Consider the following 19,251-nt stretch of genomic DNA (forward strand, 5'->3'; position numbering starts at 1 on the left):
TATATTGCCTTCAGATAACATAATTTATTCAGTCATTCCTCAGTCATTAGAACATATATCCAGAGTTGGGAAGCCATCCTGTCTTAATTTTAAAAAACTAGAGAATGGGGAGGTTGACTTACCCAAGGTCATCAGTAGTAAATATTCTCTGACTGGACCCAAAAAGAGTTCTACTTTTCTTGTACTGACTTTGCTTTCATCTTTCACACACACACACACACACACACACACACACACACACACACACACACACACACACACACCATTGTTATGAATATTTTGCTTTCTAGCCAGGCACTACCAGGTTGAGAACACAGAGGCTGACAACCTTCACCAATCCTTGTCATTTACCCATCATTGTGGTTTACTCTGTGTCCTTTGCCCTGAGGTTGCCTGTCTCTTTAACAGTAGAACTAAGCTCCTGGTGCTTGAACAATTCTATTTTTAGCTCTTGCTAAGAGGTCCTCCCCAGCAGGGTGGAAGAAGTAAAAAGATACCCGGAGTACAAACATGAATCACGTATGGAAAAGGCAGTTTTATTCTCACCCAGAAAAGGAAATGCCAAAGAAGAATCATAAAATGATTACAATCAGTTGAGAGGTTAGTACTTAATCTTCATTGGGATATTTGCAACAGGGCTGCTGGTTTGCTCTGTTATAGCTTTTCTTCCCTGAGCTCATCCCCACCAATAACAGGTGGTCTCCTTCTTCCAGTGGGTTCTCTCTCTGTAGGCAGCCTTTTCTCTCCCCAGTGGTCTGACTCGGCCATTCTTCTGACACCACCGCTCTAGTGACTGAGACCCTGCAACTCTGGAGACTTTTGAGATCTATCCCAAAGCAAAGAAGACAAACAGGAGATGACCTAATTCCAAACATAGACTTGTCTGGAAGGCCATTCACTTAAAACCTATGACCTGTTGTAGGGGAGGGCAGTAGAGTTAGGGGGAAAAGCTTCCACTTTGAGGCCAACAGGAAGAAAGGTCTCTGGAGCAGGGATTGTTCCTTTAGTATAACCAGAGATTTCCAGCTCAAGCAGAGAATATTTATTTTGTGACTGTGATGACTATGATGTTTTTAAAAAGAACACACAAAAGACATAAATAAATATCCTCTTTGCATTTACTTTGAAGTATAGGGGTGGGAAGGAGGGCAGGGAGGCCTCTAAGCAATTGAGAGAGACATATAGACATAAATATATTATATCTTATGTGTGCATGTACATAATATATGTGCATATCACCTTTTTCTTTGTCATCAACTTCTTTGGGGTCAAAGTATCATCTATCCAGAACTGTAAGGGACTGCAGAGCCCATCCATTCTAACCACACCCATCATATACTTAGTGAAGTAACTAATTCAAAGTCACAAAGGAATTAATCATCAGAGCTGGGATTTAGAACAAGGTTCTCTGACTCCAGAACCTGTGATTTTCTCTCCACTGCACCACACTGCATGTGTCCTGTAGTAGAATTGCTACAGTTTGGTGACACTTCTCAAATCATTTGCTCTTTCCAACCTGAATCTCAGTCCTGGCTTCCCTGTTCTGTATCATCCAGGACCTGGGCAGGAACCAAGAAGGACTCCTGGGCTCCACTGGGTTAGTATGTTCCAAGATCTCAATTCAAGGTACTGACTGGCCAAGGGACTGGAGGTTCACATAAGGTGCTCGTAAATGAATGCATGTATTGGCTGGTATGAGAATGGCAGCAAATCTGCGCCTTTCTTTTACATGAGAAAGCCCCAGGGAATGTCATGTTCAATAAGAACCCAATATATTGCAATTCAATCATCCTTCTAAATAAGCAGATACCCCCCACACCCTTTTCCTTCAACCCTCTGCCTTCCTTTAGGGCACTTCCAAGCTGGGAAACCCTGTATTTATGAAAGGATATTTCACTGAAGAAGGATTTTTTTATTGACCTCCTCAGGAGTCTTTGAGGGCTGGGTTGGCTTCACAATACTATTTATTAATATTGCTATAACAGCCTGGATCAGAGTAACTTGACACATTCAATCTTCCTAAGTGTGGGCCAGAGTGGGGTGACATGATTAATATTGACAGTGTTCAATTATTGAACAATTGAAGGTTTACAGAGTACTTTCCTCAAGGAAACTAGGGAACTAGGTGATATAAGTTCCCATTTTACAGGTGGAGAAATTGAGGTCCAAAGAAGGAAATGGCTTGCCCAAAGTCATCAGGCTAGTAAGTGTCAGAGGCAGGACTCATACTCAGGAGTCCAAAAAAAAAGGGGGGGGGGTTTCACTTCATTTCGATCCCTCTCCACATGCAGAGGTTGTGTACCCAGAGTTCAGAATCCCCTCTACAATGTGAATAAGTATCCAAAATTTGCTTGAAGATCTTCAGTGAAAGGAAACCCTCTTCCCTCCCAAGGTAACCCTGTGTACTTGTGGACAGCTTTCATTGTTAGCAAGTTTTTTCTTTCATGAACTCCAAACCTGCATCTGTGACTTTCACCCACTGATTCTAGCTCTGCCCTCTGGGGACTAGCAATTAAAAGATAGCCCCTGTCATGAAGAGTCTTGGAATGTTTGTAAACAGGTAATGAGTTTTCCCTGAATCTTTTCTTTTCTGAAAATAAAAGTCCCTCAGTTCCTTCAACCAATGTTTATGTGGCATGGTCTTGAGGTCCTTCTCTATCCCCGTGGCCCTCTTCTACAAGATCTCTAGATTATTGATGTCCTTCCTACAAAGTGACATTCAGAATCTGGACAAGGGTGAGGGCTGGAAGATAACTACCAACCAGGTAATTAGCTGGGTAGATTCAGGAAGTCTGAAGACATGCAGTCATTTGTGAGCACCTTATATGAATTTGCAGTCCCTTTGCCAGTCAATACCTTGAATTGAGATCTTGAAACATACTAACCCAGTGGAGCCCAGGAGTCCCTCTTGGTTCCTCCCAAGTCCTGGATGATACAGAACAGGGAAGCCAGGACTGAGAATCAGGTTGGAAAGAGCCAATGACTTGAAATGATGACTTGGGGGACAAAAAAAGGAGACCATGATATTGAAGCCTCAGCAGTCATTTTAGGGAGCCAATCTGGAATGGAATTTTCTATGTGTCATTAGAGGAACTTGGGGAACAGGCCAGATAATACCAATCAACAGCTGTTTGTGGAGGACCTGACTCTTTGTAATGACTGGTGGAGAAGCTAACCACTGCCTGGGACAACTTGGATAAGTAACACCTGCATCTACCTGGCCTTAGTTTCCACATTTGTGAAATGAAGGCATTGTATTAAAACATCTTTAACAACCTTTCTAGCTTTAGATCTAAAATCTGTCTAGTAGGGCAGCTAGGTGGAGCAGTGAATAGAGCCCTGGCCAGAATCAGGAGAACCTGAGTTCAAATCTGGCCTCAGACACTTAACACAAAACTGTCTGTATGACGTTGGGCAAGTCACTTAACCCAACTGCCCCTCCAAAAACAAACAAAAAAAATTGGGGGGTGGCTAGGTGGCACAGTGAATAGAGCACCAGCCTAAGAGTCAGGAGGACCTGAGTTCAAATGGGGTCTCAGACACTTAACACTTACTAGCCATGTGACCTTAGGCAAGTCATGTAACCCCAATTGCCCTGCCCTCCCCCTCCAAAAAGCAAAAAAAAAAAAAAAGAATTAAAATCTGTATATCAAAAAAGCTGAAATGTCTCCATGTTAGCCCCCAGCAGAATAATGAGCTCACATTTATCATTAGCAAATTAGAAAATGTAGTGTTTTACAAACTGCTTTGCAAATATTATTTCATTTGATCCTCACAACCCTAAAAGGTAAATAATGTGATTATCCTCATTTTACAGATGAGAAAAACTGAGTCAGGCAGAGCTTAAGTGACTTGCCCAAGGTCACACAGCTAGTAAGGATCTGAAGTCTGATTTGAACTAAATTATTCCTCAAAGACTCAAAGACCTATTGCAATAATCTTCTGGTGAGTCTCCTGTTTCAAGTCTCTTTCCACTCTGATCCATCCTCTGAGACTCAGCTGTCAAATTGATCTTCCTGAAATACAAATCTGACCAGGTAACCACACTACTTCATCAAGTCCAGTGACTCCCTATTGCCCCCAACATCAAGCATAAACATCCTCTGTTATAATCCCACCCCCTCCTACATTTTCAGTCTTACACCTTAACTCCCATATCCTCTGTGATCCAGTGACATTGGTCTCAAACTGGGCACCCTATCATTCAGTTCTGGGCTTCACTGGCTGTCCCTCATGCCTGGAATATTCTCCCTCCTCCTGGCTTCCTTCAAGTCTCATCTTCTGCAAAAAGCCTTTCCCTATCCCTCTTAATACCAGTCCCTTCCCCCTGCTGATTTTCTGCAATTCATCCTCTCTGTTTCTCATTTTCGCAGTTGTTTGCATGTTGTCTCTCCTATTAAACTGTGAGCATTTTGAGAGCAGGGATTGGGTTTTTTTATTTGTTGCTGGGGTTTTTTTTGTCCTTTTTTTGTATCCCCAGCACTTTTCACAGTGCCTGCCTTGAAACTTAATAAATTATATATAATTGACTGATCTAGGTTCAAATACCACTCCTCACAGCTATTTGGGTGACCTTGAACTAGTCTTAATTTAATTTAAAACAATTTCTCTGGCTTTTCATTTTCTCAACTGTAAAATAAGGATATTCACTGAACAAGACAGCATCTAAGAACATTTTTAGCTCTAAATCTGTGATTCACAAGCCTACAATTCACTTCTCAGGGCCTCCATTTTCCATCTGCAAAATAAGGGAATTGGAGTAGGTGATCTCTGAAGTTCCATCCAATTCTAAACTCCCATGAATCTGTTATTAATTTATATGAAGTCCTTTTTTTATTGGTTTGTTTCCTTTACAAATACCCAGAGTTGTTAATATGAATTTTTTTACTTCAAGTAAGAGGAGATTCCAGATCTTCTGATCCCAAAGGAAACATCCCATCTCTTCCCTCCCCCAAACATGTAAGCTTTACTCCAAAATCAGTGTGTTTTCTTGTCCTTGACAGATTCATTGCTTTCCAAGAAAGGAAAGAAGATAGGGAGAGGGCAACACAGTAACATGGAAAGAGAGCCCAAAATGAGTCTCCCCCTATTCTCAAGGAGCTTACATCCTGGTGGAATTCTTACATCTAATTCTCAAATGGTTTGATACACATCATGTTCACCAAGGATTTCCCAACCCCCTGGGGGGGAAATCAGGATAGAACAGGATGGATAGGCATGAAAGGGTTGCAATCTGCCTCACTGGAAGGAATGCTCACATTCATGAGATCTAGGGGGGAAGAGTGGCCATTGGATTTTTTGAGTTTCAAGAGTTAGGTGGCTAACAAAGCTTTCTGGCCTTCCCCTCAGGAGTGGGGAAGAGTTCTGGGTCCTGTTGCTGCTTGTCTGGTAGATCTGGAGGTTAGGCAGAGAACATTCGTGACCTGAGGTTCACATCCCACTCAGACGATGATCAAAAGGAACGTCTCTGACCCTAAGAGAACAGACAAGTCCACCCTGCCCCAACCTCCCCATCCAACACAATCAGAAAAATTCAAAGCTACTGGATTAAGGGCTGGTGTGGCTTCCATTAACCCAAAGGTTGGTGCTGTTGACTCCAAGAAGGCCGTAGATCAAACATAATGAATCAGGAGTGAAGTCCCATACATCAGTCCAACCCAATGACCTTTACAGCAAGATAATATTACTTAAAATGAACATATTTGTGTAACCATTAAGATAAACAATATTGACTAAAGGCCCTTCATTTCTAGTTGCTGACAATGCACTCTGATGGGGTTTCTCATCTGAGTCTCTCCCCCACCTCCACCTTCTCTTTAATTGCCCCCCCCAATGCATTTCTTTCGTTTTGTCCTAGATGAATGGGAATGATAATACCACACTGGTGGGGAGCGAAAAGGTCTGCAATTGCTTAAGAGAGCATTTTCCATAATGAGACCCTTGTATGCCCAAGGATTTACTGCAACGTAACCTCATGGGCGCCTGGTATTGGGGGGCTCAAATGCACTTAGTTTCCTGCTCGCCACTGGGGAAACAAATAAATATTGATACCTCCAGGCCTCCAGAGGCCTTTGAAATGCATTAGGGAGCCGGACAGAAATGCTGCTCAGGGCCCCGGCTGTCTTGCTTCTGGACTGCCTGTTTGTGTGTGTGTAAATAGATCTAGGTGCATTTAGATCTCAGAGACAGGACCCCTCACTCCAAGGGGTAAGATCAGTTTCATGCAGTGATTGAGTTCAGCTGGAGGCCAGCCTACATGTAAAGAACTGAAGATAAATAAAGCCTGAACCAATTCCAGTCCTGTACCAGACCGACACACAGAATACGTATGCACAGTCTGAATGCACCAACACACACACACACACACACACACACACAATTTGTGTTTAGCCATCATAAAACTTAAGACACTTATATGGGGGTGACAGGTCAAGAGAAGGAGGGGGGAAACAATATTTTCTGCTATTAATTACACCTGATCCATTCTAAGGGGCTGCACGTACCTTAGGCAAAGATACAATCTTTTTTTTTCTATTATTAATATTTTTAAGACGAGGAAGCCTCTAGGATCACGAAGAGGGATTTGGAAAGAGACAAAGGAAGTCAGTCTATGAGAGGGACAGAATGAAAAGAAACTCTTCACATTCCCTCCCCCCCCCCCCAAGAAGCCAGGGCTGCCTCCTCAGCAATTTCCAAACTGATTCTGTACATTCTTGGGATTGTTAACTCCCTGAATAGGAAAGGAAAATGAGGCCCCAGCACCCACCTCACTGGCCTCCAGTTACCTCCAGTTTGTGGAAAGAAAAAGGGGAAAGGAGGCTGTGAGTGAGGATGGTGAGGAGGGGTGACGGGAGGGGATCCTGGGCCAGGATGCCTGGCTCAGTACAATTCAAAGGGAGAAATTAACAAGTGGAGACTTAATGGTTCAAGTCCAGGACTAATTCAGCACATTCCTCCCAGCCTTCAGCTGCTTTCAGAGTCCAGCAGGGAGCTGAAAAGTCAGAGGTGGCACAGTAAGCTCAGGGGATCAAATGCTATTTAAGCAGATCACCCAGCCATGGGTGTCATTACAGGGAGGAATGTTGGAGAGCACGGAGTCTATGAAAGCTGCTCAGCCCCCTGCTGTTTGGGACTGGGGCAGAATGTCTCCAAAGTCCCAAGTTCCTACTGAGCTAAGGGCTAGGGCTGGGGGAAAGAGGACAATGGGTGGAGAGGAAGCCAGAGGAAAATAAACTTAATCAAGAGGGACAGAACCAAAGCAGCTCAGCTGTTTTACATCTCCCACCTCCGGGTCTTTGCATATGAGGTCCTCCAGGATTGGAGATACACTCTTTCCTCATCTCTGCTTAACAAAATCCCTAGATTCCATCAGAGCAAAGCTTGGGAGCCAGTTCCTATACAAAGCCTTTCCTGATTTCCTCTAGGTATGGACCCTCCCTCTTGAAATTACTTTGTATTCCTTACGTGTAACTTTAGTACAAGTTGGAACTGTGTGGATATATTATACCACAACCCTCCAGTAGCAGAGAATAAACTCCTTGAAGGCAGGGGTTATTCAACTGGGTGTTTTTTTGGTTATTTTTGTGTCTCTCTCTTTTTTTAATGTCTTGTATAACAATACCTCTTGGGAAATGTTAAAATCACCAATCAGAGCTAGGGGAGACTTTTTTTTTTTAATATTTGTTGAATTGCTTTAATCTAAAGCTTAAAGGTCATCTAGTCATGGTTTCATAGCATTGAAGAAAACAGGGAACTAAATAAATACCCTAATTTTATGGATAGGAAAAATGAAGCTGAGAGAAGGTAAATGCCCAGGGTCAGTCACACAGGTGAAAGAGCACAGCCCAAACCAGACACTAAGGTCTCCGATACCTTAGCCTTCTGTCCTTTCCACTCTTATTCTCTTAGAACATAAGCTCCCTGAGAGTAGAGCCCTGTTATAGAATTTTTCTTAGATGAATAACTTGGAGGGACCTTAGCTGTGGACTAGTCCATCTCCTTCATTTTGCAAAGGAGGAAACCGAGAGCCAGGCAGAGATAGAAAGCAGTAGAGCCAAGATCTAAACCCAGTTAGTTCCTTCCTCTGAATCCAAATACATTACTAACTCCACTGTATAATGCAATTATTTTGACTTAGTAATATGGTGGGTCCAAATATAACATAAGTGTATAAATATATTATGTGTTAATATATTGAATTACATAATAATATAACAAATGCTTATTGATTGATGGATAAATGTGGATAAGAAGCCATACTTAGTTGAGAGAGGTCCTTGGGCTGGAGTCTAAAATCTATTCTTGCTCTCTCAAGAGATCTTGGGAAAATAATTTGACCTCTCTGAGATGTGGTCTTCTCATTTTTTAAAATGAGGGGGATAATAATGCAATCAAACTGGATAAGGTACCTGAAGGGCTTTGGAAGTTCAGCAGAATCCACCACCAATTTATTTAGCTCCTAAGATGAGTGAAATAGTATGCTAACTACAGGGTTACAAAGACAAAAAGAAAACAATGCCTGCCATCAAGCAGTTAATGTGGGACAGGGAAGGGGGAGGAGGGAGAAGAGGGATACAGTTCATAAAACAGGTACAGAAATAACTCATTTTTGTTTTTTGCTTTGTTTTCCTAGTACTTAACATAATGCCTGGAACATAGTAATATAATCTAATGAATATGATATGATACGATATGATATGACATCATATGATGTGATACTATATGGTATGATATAGTATGATGGGATACAATGTGATATGATATGCAATTATTATAATATAATATGATCTATTGTTTGATAGATGCTGGAATATGATATAATACAATAAAAACTCATTAAATCCAAATAATGTAATGTAATATAGTAATGAATAATGTAATAAAATATAACATATGGTATATGATAGTATATGATAACATATATGGGCAGCTCTGTGGTGGCACAGCAGATAGACCACCTCATTTGGAGCCAGGAAGACTCTTCCTGAATTCAAATGTGGCCTCAGACCCTTCCTAGCTGTGTGACCCTGGGCAAGTCACTTAACACTATTTGCGTGTTTCCTCATCTGTAAAATGAGCTGGAAAAGGAAATGGCAAACCATGCCAGTATCTCTACCAAGAAAACTCCAAAAAGAGTTACAAACTTTCAGACATGACTGAAAAAATAACTAAACATGATAGCATATGAAAATAAGAATATAAGAAATACTTGTTGATTAATAAATGTGGACAAATGCTATTCTTTGAGAGACAAGATGGTAAGGATGGATAGGGAGCCACACTTGGAATCAAAAGACCTGAGTTCAAAAACCGCCTCAGGCCCTGAGTGACTCTGTGACACCCTGGGCAAATCTTCCAACTTCTCTCATCCTGTTTCTTCATCTATAAAATGGAGATAATAATAGAACTTACTTCTCGGGGTCTTCTGAGAAGGTGAAATTAAATGGTATGTGAAACACTTTGCCAACCTCACCTGTTCATTCTTGTTATTATTTTGAGCTAGAAAGAGCAAGATTTGGATTCCCTTTTCATTGCTTCAGTGTCTGTGTAACTTTGGGGAGAGTCACTCTGGCTTTCATCACTCTGGGAGTTTCTGTGAGATGGTAAGCTATAAAGAGGTTGCTAACCTTCATTGGTGAAGGGAGTTTCCTCACCTGGGAGCTTCCTATACCAGGGTAATCACCAATTGATTCCCTTATGATCATTGTTTTTGTTTGTACCCTAGTATTTTTTAAAAGCTGAATGAATAGGTAATGAGAAGTAATTAATAAATAAATGTATTTTGGTGAACAACAAGGGAAAGAGTGAGGATGGGGAGAGAGAGATGGCAGAGAGAAAAAGAGAAGGAGGAGGAGGAGATCCAGGAGGAGGAGGCGGCTTGTAGTCCATATTTCTCTATCTGCCGATCGGAATGCTTTACTGTTTTTTCCTCCTGCCAGGCATCCATGCCTGAGTGTGCTTCATTGGGAGTTCTGCCAATTAATCCTGGGCCCTGGCTGCCTTTGATCCTCTTTCCCAGTCCATCATCTCCTCTCTGATTTAATCCTGCACAGCGGTCATGATGCTTAATTTGTGATAGCCCAGAAATGTCTTTGAGGCGCCCCGGCCTCTGGCCCCGGCTGGTGACTTGGAGGCTCGTGACAATGGAGGGGAGCTGGGTGGGGAGGAGGGAAAGAATGCCAATATCCTGAGAACTAAACACCTTCCGGTTCAGGAAATTGCTTTTAAGGCCTTACATTTTCCCCTCACTTTGGGCTAGCTTTCTCCCAACCTGTCCATTCCTAGTCGTTTGTTTCTGTGTGTGTGAAGGGGAGGGGGGTGGGGGGGGGGGGGGGGGGTTGTGGCCTGTCTGTCTCTTTGTCCAGCTGCCTGGCTGACTGACTGGTTCTATGTGTTATTCCCCTGAAACTCTGAGTGTCTGATCTATTCTGTCAAGCTCTTTGGCAGTGGCCCCAGGGGACCTCAAACTCATTGGACCCAAAGCAGAGCTACCTCTATTCCAATCTAATAAACATTAACAAAGTGCCTACTATGTGCTAGGCATTGGGGATATTGCCCTTACCTTGGATCCCCTGTGAGCTACGTCCCTAATTCACACTGACACTTAAGGGTTTGGTCCCCAGAGGGTAACTGCTACCTTGGGTTCTAGGAGCAATCCTGTGAGGCTACGCTCATAACACTATAGCTCACGAACCTCCAAATAAGCCAATGCATTCTATTATCTCTAAGCAAAATTGTTTTGCTTTGTTACACTCAAGGTATAGCAAAAATGGCTGCCATAAAAAAAAAAAGTCTCACAACAAATCTGAGAACACTTAGGGTCAAAGTTAAAATAAAATGAGAGTGAGGTACTCATGTAGGATGTTGGTATAGCCAAAAAGCAACTCACAAGTCCAGGCATGGCAAGGAATGGAATCCCCTTCTCTCTTCACAGCATCCCCTCGCAACTCACCTTGGGTGCAGCTCTCTAGTGGGTAGATTGAGGGTTCTCAGGGTCTGCTCCATTCCTTGACCAACTCTCTTCTTTGCTGCTGGGGGTCCCATTCCTTGAAGCTGTGCTCTTCATCAAAGTTATCATTTCTGGGTCTGTCTGGAGAGTATTTTCTCTGCTCTTGGCTAGGTGAAATATCTCCTATTGATTAACTAAATCCAGGATAGAGGTTGGAAGAGGAACCAGCTGCTGACAATGAGTAGAGGACACAAAGTTGTAAAAAATTAAATGAAGTCAAGATATAGAAAGAATAAAAGTGACTGCCACAAAGAAAGGATTAAGATTGGGATTGAGGCTACTTGGATCAATCCATGATGGCATAAAAGCTATGTTGTTGAAATTCACACACACACACACACACCAAGAACCTTAATCCTTTTTCTCTCTGCTGAGGGATGGGGAGAAGATGTTTACCATCCTTTGTTTTAAATGTTTACTTTGCCTTTATGAACAGTGGTAGCTACTTGCAATTGCTGGACAGAGTTGCGTTTCCTAGGAATATTGTTGGGAAGAAGAAAATGATGGTCCAACATCGCTGAAGAAGAAGAGGTGTTTTGCCAGAAGGTCTGTCTCCGACTGGGCACTTGAAGTTAGCAAACAGAAAGAGATGCACAGATCCTTGGAAACTATTTCCCAAAGTGGAGGAAGAATATTTATATTGGAAAAACATGTCTGGATAACAAGGACAGAATAGGAGTGGTTGAACCCTGATCATCATACTATCTCCTTACCACTGCTATATAGGAAATAAGGAAAATCAAAATTAAGTCACTCTAAGAGGTCATTCTTCTCTATTACACAGGAATCCAAAGACAGGGAAACAGTTTTCTGCTTTTTTCTCTTCTTCTCCTCCCCATCCCCCCACTTTCATCCCTTTGTCCCAAGCATTAAGACCTGAGTGATGTGTCCATGGCAAGAATTGTGAAAGTCTATTTTTCCTTTGAACCTAGGAATCTCTGGTAAGAACATGAATAGGACTTCTTATTTCTTTAGGGAAACAAGAGAGAAAAGGATTTGCATGTTTGTTCTAGGGCAGAAGACATAGATATTTTCTCCAACGATGGGCAGAAGATGCCCCTCATACTTCACTTCTAGATAGTAAGTTTGACATCTGGGGTTATTTTCTGCCTTGTTACTTTTTTTTTTTTTAAGAAACTGTCTCTCTTTTAAGTAGCCCATAGGGCCCCTTCTCCACTTTAAGGCACCCTCTATTAGGGCACACACTCCTTCTTCCCATATGTCAGGGGCTGGAGCCAAAACACGTTTGGGTAAAAGCCGCTGGGGAGAGGGAAAGACGTGGAGGGTGGAGGGGGGTGGGGGGAATTGTCTAATCATTGCTGAACCTTTGAAAAGTATCTTGAGCAAATCGAGTTTGCCTAAAACTCATCCAGCATTTAACGTCTAATCGGAGTTGATGGTCTCTAATGTATCACATGCATGGGGGTAAATGGATACTTTCCCTTTAAAGGCCTGTTGATGTTAGGTGGAGGGGAGCAACAGTTGTGATGATTCAGAAACTCAGAATGAACCCCATTAATCAATGCTGAGATGATTTGAATCATGTGGGGTATGCTTGGTCACCTCTCTGATATCTTATCCTCAGCCCCCCACCCCCAGACGGAGACATGATTGATGTCAACTGTGACCACCACATTTCCAAGCCTGGGCCAAAGAAGCTAGTTGGACAGAGACACGAATTACATCAAAACTCTGATCCCTAGATCACTTTCAGAGGGGACGAAGCCTGAGGGGCCAGCTGGGAGGGCGTGGCCCTACCTTTAGGTGCTCATGGGGCCGCCAGCCCTGCTGCCTGCCCACCGAGCCTGCCTGGAGAAGGGGGGGGGGGGTGGGGAACACTCCCCAGGAGGGGCCTGTGCATAGCTGGGCCAGGCCCCAAAGCACACTAGCTGGGTCCTGAGCACGTTCCCAGCCCACAGTGGCTTTTTTTTTTTTTTGGTGTAAAAATAATCTCCCAGGCCATCCCAGAGTTCTTAGAGCTGCAGCCAGCCATGTCTGTCCTGGAACTTGGCAGGAGAAAACGGAAGAAAACTGAAGACAGATAGATAGATTCAGAGAGAGAGAGAGAGAGAGAGAGAGAGAGAGAGAGAGAGAGAGAGGAAAGAAGGAAGAAGAAAGATGGAAGGAAGGAGAAAGTGGGAGGAAGAGAGAAAAGAAGGAAGAAAAGAATAAAGAAAGAAGGGAGAGGGAGAAAGAAAGAAGAAAATAAAAAGGAGAAAAAGGAAGGAAGGAAAGAAGGAAAGAAAAGAAGAAAGAAAGAAGGGAGGGGGAGAAAGAAAGAAGGAAGAAGAAAGGAGGGGAGAGTGAAAGAGAGGAAGGAAGAAAGGAAGAAGGGAGGGAGAGAAAGAAGGAAAGAAGAAAAAAGAAAGAAGGGAAGGGAGAAAGAAAGAAAGAAAGAGAGAGAGAGAGAGAGAGAGAGAGAGAGAGAGAGAGAGAGAGAGAGAGAGAGAGAAAGCTAAGTTAGAGAGCACAAGGATTATCTCATTCTTTGTATCTGTATCCTTATCATGAAACACAGTTCCTGACACATAGTAGGGATAGGGAGAGGGTCTGCTCCTATGATTTCATTGACGTAGGGAACTCCTGGAAGAAGAAACTTCTTTCACTAATGAGGTCAGCACTCTCTCTACAATTTCGAATCTTAGAGTTGTCTGGATGAACACTAAGAGATTAAATGACTTCATGCAGCCACTATTTGTCAGAGAAGAAATTTGGATCAGGGTCTTCCTTGCTCTGAGTCCAGCTTTCTATTCTTATCGTAGGCATTTGATAAATGCTTGTTAACTTACTGATTGATTGAAAAGGTAAACTCTACTGAGGCTAGGGGTAGTATGGGACAGCCAGCTGGGCTTGGAATCAGAAAGACCTTATTTCCAATCTTGTCTCAGACATTTACTAGGTGTGTAACCTTGAGCTAGTGACTTAACTCTTGACCTTAGTTTGCTTATCTGTAAAGTGGGGACAATTGTAGCTTTACCTCACAGGGCTATTTTGGAACTCCAATGAGATGATATATGTAAAGTGCTGCACACTTCAAAGGCATTCTTCCTTTCCTCCTTCTCTTTCTTCCCCTTTCTCTTGTCTTCTGGCACTTTTCCTCCCCCTCCCTCTCGCACTTCACTCTGGTTTCCCTTCTCTCTCTTTTCCTCTCTTCCTCCAATATGCCTCCTCTCCACCACCCACTCGGAATGCCCCCCTCCTCTCTCCTCCTTCTCCCATTCCTCTTCCTGCCTTCTGCTGCCCAATCCCTCAGCAACAGAGAGCCTACCCACCCCCACTCTCCCTGTACTACTGTCCCAGCCAGTGGCAGACTGGCTTGGGAAAGGGAAAGGGAAAGTGTCCTCCACCTGGTGGGGTTTTTTTAAGTCATTTTTCAGTCATGTCCAAATCTTCGTGACCCCGTTTGGGGTTTTCTTGGCAGAGATACTAGAGGGCTTTGCCATTTCCTTCTCCTACAGCTATACAGCTAGTGTCTGGGGTCAGATTTGAACTCATAAAGATGAGTCTTCCTGGCTCCAGGCCTGGTGTTCTACCCACTGTGCCACCTAGCCCTCCACCAGCCTAGAAACTATGTCCATGTCTCTTCCTCTCTCATCACCTCTGATCAAGAGATGGCATTTCCACATTCCACAATTCCCAAAATTGTCCCTGGGAGCAACCAACCCCCCCCCCACCCCAAGCCTGGTCTTCCCAAAGCCCAGAACCCTTTCTGCCTACCAGTTCAAGGTCTGGCTGGAGAAAACCATCTGGTCCCCACCATCTCCCCTCTGACTTCATTCTGCATCTGGTTCTAATGCCTCCTTCAAGACTTTTATTTCCATCCCTCAGTCTAATAGAAACTATACTGTTGTATTACACACAGAAGGTTGAGGTTAGCCTGGCAGCCTTGCAAACCTTTGGGAGAAGGAAGGTACCTGAAGCCCTGAATACCCACACCTTAGCAAAAGCCTCACTTTGAAGGACTTCCTTCCATCTCCTTGGAATCCAACCAACTTTGCACACTCTGGAAGCCCTGGTAGGACGGTGGGCTCCAGGACGCTGCTGGGTCCCTTTGACTTTCAGACTTTCTCTGTCTGCCTTTGTTTCTGTGTGACTTCCTCTTCCTCCAAGTCTCTTTGAGGCAGCTAGATGGCCCATTGCATCCAGGACCCAGGGTCATGTAGCCCGAAGCCTCATATCCAACCTCATACACTTAATAGGGTGACTTTGGGCAAGTCACTTGGCCTGTGTTTGCCTCAGTTTCCTCAACTGTAAAATTAGGATAATAATCACCAAAGGGATATTGTGAAGATGAAATGAGATGGTATATGAGTATAATGCTTAACAGTATCTGGCCCAAAGCAGGAACTTAATAAGGGCAGCAAAGTTATGAAGCAGATAAGTACCAGGCCTGGAATCAGGAAGACAGAGCTTTCAAAGTTCAAATCAGGCCTCAGATGCTTACTAGCTATGTGATCCTGGGCAAGTCACCGTTTCTCAGTTTCCCCATCTGTAAAATGAGCTGGAAAAGGTAATGGAAAACTGTTCCAGTATCTTTGCCAAGAAAACTCCAAATGGGGTCACAGAAAGTTGGAAATGACTGAAAAATGACTTAAAAAAAACCCACCAGGTGGAGGACACTTTCCCTTTCCCAAAGGCACTTAAGTCCCTTTTAACTCTCCATCTCTCTGTCTCTCTCTCTGTCTCTGTCTCTCTCTGTCTGTGTCTCTGTGTGCGTGTTTCTCTCCCTGCCTCCCTCTCTGCCTTTTTCTGGATGTTTCTCTGTCAACCTGTCTGTTTTCCTCTGCCTCTGCTTCTTTCTCCTCCTCATTTTCTTTCTCCTTATCATCCTCTTTCTCAGAGAATTTTGCGCTTCTTGGACCCGTTGGACAGTCTGGTGAAGCCTTCTCAGAAGAGTGTTTCTAAATGCATAAAATAAAATGCATAGGATTACAATCAATAATATTGAAATACAGTCATCAAACTTTTCAAAGAAATAAGTTCACAAACAGCAGATTACCTCTCTCTCTCTCTCTGTCTGCCTAACTCTGTCTCTCTTTCCTTTGTGAAAGTGATGGTGATGTTAGTGCTGATGGGAATCTTAATGGGGGTAATGATGTTGCAGCTGATGTTCACTACGCCAAACCATCTCTGGGGAGAAGCCTTGGGATCACCTGTCACCTCTCTCTGGTCTCTAGGAGAAAATCAGACCCCTCCTCAGAGATTTGGGGAGTTCCCCATTTCCCGAGCCCAGCCTAATGCTTCTTGCATTCCAGCAGAAACTGGAGCCTGGATTTTGATGGGCTAGACACCCACTGTCCAAGCCACCAGGAGGGATGATATTGCATGGACTGACACTCTCATTGGACAGATGACAGATGCTCTAATTGCCCCCAAAGAGCCCTTGACCATATCCTGGCGAATAGGAGGTGGTTACAGGCAAAAGTGGGAGAACTATTGTTCTGAGGGGAGACATCGAGGAATCTGGAGCTGGGATGAGACTGGCACACTCAGGTTATCATTTCAACCCCAATCAAAACTTGGAAGATGGTCCCTCCCTGAAGCTCCGAGTGACAGTTAATCTGCCTCCAGAGTTGGCCCACGGGGAGGGTCTCACACCAGAAGGATCGGTACAATTGGTGCCCCAAGAGCTTGGAATTGGGGAGAGCCTGGGTGTGTTGACCAGTGTGTGTGTGCCTGTGTGTGTGTTTGTATGTGTGTGGTGTATATGGGTGTACACATGTGTGTTTGTATGTGGTGTGCACACGTGTGTGGTGTGTGCACACATGTGTGGTGTGCGCACACGTGTGTGGTGTGTGCACATGTGTGTGCCTCCAGGTTTGTAGGGCCTTTATAGTATGTGCACATGCTTCTACATGTGTATCTGTGTGTGTTTCTGTGCATTGGGATTTGTGTGTGGTATTCAAACCAACTCAACAAGTATTTATTAAGGACTTAATATGTGCAAGGGTCTAGTATGGGGGGGGGGGAGAGGGACAAAGACAAGAATTAATTCAGTCCTGCCCTCAAGGAGCTTACAATCCCCTACAACCCTGAGTCTTTTTCTGCTTGTTTTTGTACCTGAATTCATAGGTATAGGTATCAGCCTCAGAGGAAATTCCATCAAGAAAGATTGATGGGCCCCAACTCTGTACCTTAGAGGCTTCAAAGTATTATGTAGGGCACTCCAATGACCTAACTTGGGCTCCAGGCTGGGACACTTCATACAAAAGATGAGATCCCAGCTTCCTGGCCCTCAGTTTTCCCACAGAGAACCCACCAATGGGAATGGCTCTTCGTGATGTGGTGCTGGGGTCTGCACCCTCCCTAGGGATCTAGTGGGCAGAATTCAGCAACCCTACCCTTCCCCTTGAAAGAATGAGATTGCTTCCTTCAAAGCTCTCCTGGGGGAAGCTTGCTACCCTAGGCCTTTCGGCTCCTCCTACCCCTCCCCTGCATTGTTAGTCTGTTCTCCCTCTTCCAAATCAATTGGCATATCTTTCATACATACTTATCAATGCATGAATCAGTTAGTCAGTCAATAAGCATTTTAGTGCCTACTGAGATCCAGGCACTGTGCTAACTTCTGGAACTGGGTATACTTAGCGACACAGTGAATATCGAGGTAGCTTGGGACTCACGAAGTCCTGCCTTGGATACATACTGGCTGTGTGTTCCTGGGAAAGTCATTTCAACTCTTAGGGCCCTGAGATAACTCTCTAAAAGTGGAAATTTGAGCATCAATGAAATGTCCAGGAAATCACAGGTAGACATATGCATATTCATATGTGTAATCTCTTTTGTTTACATCGTTGTACTCTGAGGGGACTCCAGGATTCAATTCCTCTTTGCTGAATCTAATTAAAATGAGTGGGGCAAAAGGAAGGAGGAAGACATTTTTCCCCAAGAGACCTGTATCAGGGACCAGAAAACATGGATTCCATACGTGAATGCAGCTGCCTGGTTGTGTGCCCTTTTGGAAGTCACTTCATCGCTAAAGATCTCAGTTGCCTTTTCTGTAAAATGAAGGTGATAGGTTAGATGACCTTTGTTTAAAGTCCCTTCCTATTCAATGGAAGGGAGCTGGGGAGGGAAGATGCATCTGTCCCCATGAAAGCCAAGATCCATAACTTAGAAGTTATCAAAGGAAGCCAATTCATCAAAATGAATCCATGTGGAAATACAATTAGGAGAGGATCTGAGGGCCTCACGACCCTCAGTTTCCTTCTCTGAAAAATGTAGGCAGTAAACTTAGAGACCTCTAAAGTTCCACTTCTATCTTCATTTCCAGAGTATACATGGAGACTGACACAAATATATACCCATGTACACATAGGAGACACACAAATATATACCCATGTACACACACCTTCTTAGGCACAGGAGCACAAATATTTGCTTCTGGGGCTTACATGTTTAATGACAAAAGTTCTTTTACTGAAAATAAAATAAAAAGCCTTCCAAATTCCCGGGAGCCAGAATGAATGTACATCGATTTGGTTTCCTGTCCAGAATCTCCAACAAATCCCATTTGCTGACTTTTTTTTTTCCTTCCCCATCCCTCCCCCTCCTTCCCCCCTCCTTCCCTGGCCTCCATCCCTTCCTAGCCTGCACATTGTCACTCAGCGGCCAAGCCTGGTCCAATGTGGGCTTCTTTTGTTTGCTCAGCCCCTCTCCTAATTGTATTCCCAAATGAATTCACTTTGATGGATTTACTTCCTTTTATAATTTCCAAGTTATGGATCCTGGTTTTGCCTTCCCAACACTTCATAGCCTCCTCCCCCCTTTGCAGGCCTCTTCTCCCCTCTCCCCCTTTCCCTTCCCCTCTCTCTAGGCCTCTCCCCCCTCTAGCTCCCTCCCACACCCCCACCCCTCTCTGCTGCCTCCTTCTCCTTCCTCTCTCCCTGTCTCCCCCCATATCTCTGTCTGCCTCTCTCTCTGAGGCTCTCATTTTCTCCCTGCCTGCTCCTGCTCTGTCTCCCCATTTTCCCTGTCCTTCTCTGCTGATCTCCCTTCTCTCTTTGCTCCCTACTTGTCTCCTACTTTCTCTGTCCTCCTTACATTCTTTCCCTCCCTGTCTCTTCCCTCTCTCTGCTTCTCTCTCAGCCTGCCCATCCTCACTTCCCAGTTCTCATCTCTCCTCCATTAATATCCCCTTTCTCCTTGCCTTGAATTTTCCCATTTTCTTCCTCTTCTCTCTCCCTGCCCCCCCCATTTCCTCCTTCTATCTCTTCTCTCTCTGGACTTCTCCCTACCCCACCCCC

General features: G+C 44.0%; 1 long non-coding RNA gene across 1 annotated transcript in view; it reads right to left on the reverse strand.

The window, feature by feature from the left end:
- Positions 1–593: 593 nt before the first annotated feature.
- The window catches only part of LOC138156519 (uncharacterized), a 94,181-nt gene continuing 75,523 nt past the window's right edge, over positions 594–19,251 (reverse strand). Inside the window, exons 3-4 of the long non-coding RNA XR_011167170.1 lie at positions 10,952–11,176; positions 594–826 (exon numbers count right to left, since the gene is read on the reverse strand). This is a non-coding gene — a long non-coding RNA (uncharacterized lncRNA). The remainder of the gene's footprint in view (positions 827–10,951; positions 11,177–19,251) is intronic.

This window comes from Petaurus breviceps, unplaced genomic scaffold (genome assembly GCF_028583685.1).
Source record: "Petaurus breviceps papuanus isolate PSGF00001 unplaced genomic scaffold, PetGlider_PUasm1.0 99, whole genome shotgun sequence".
Classification (NCBI taxonomy): Eukaryota; Metazoa; Chordata; class Mammalia; order Diprotodontia; family Petauridae; genus Petaurus; species Petaurus breviceps.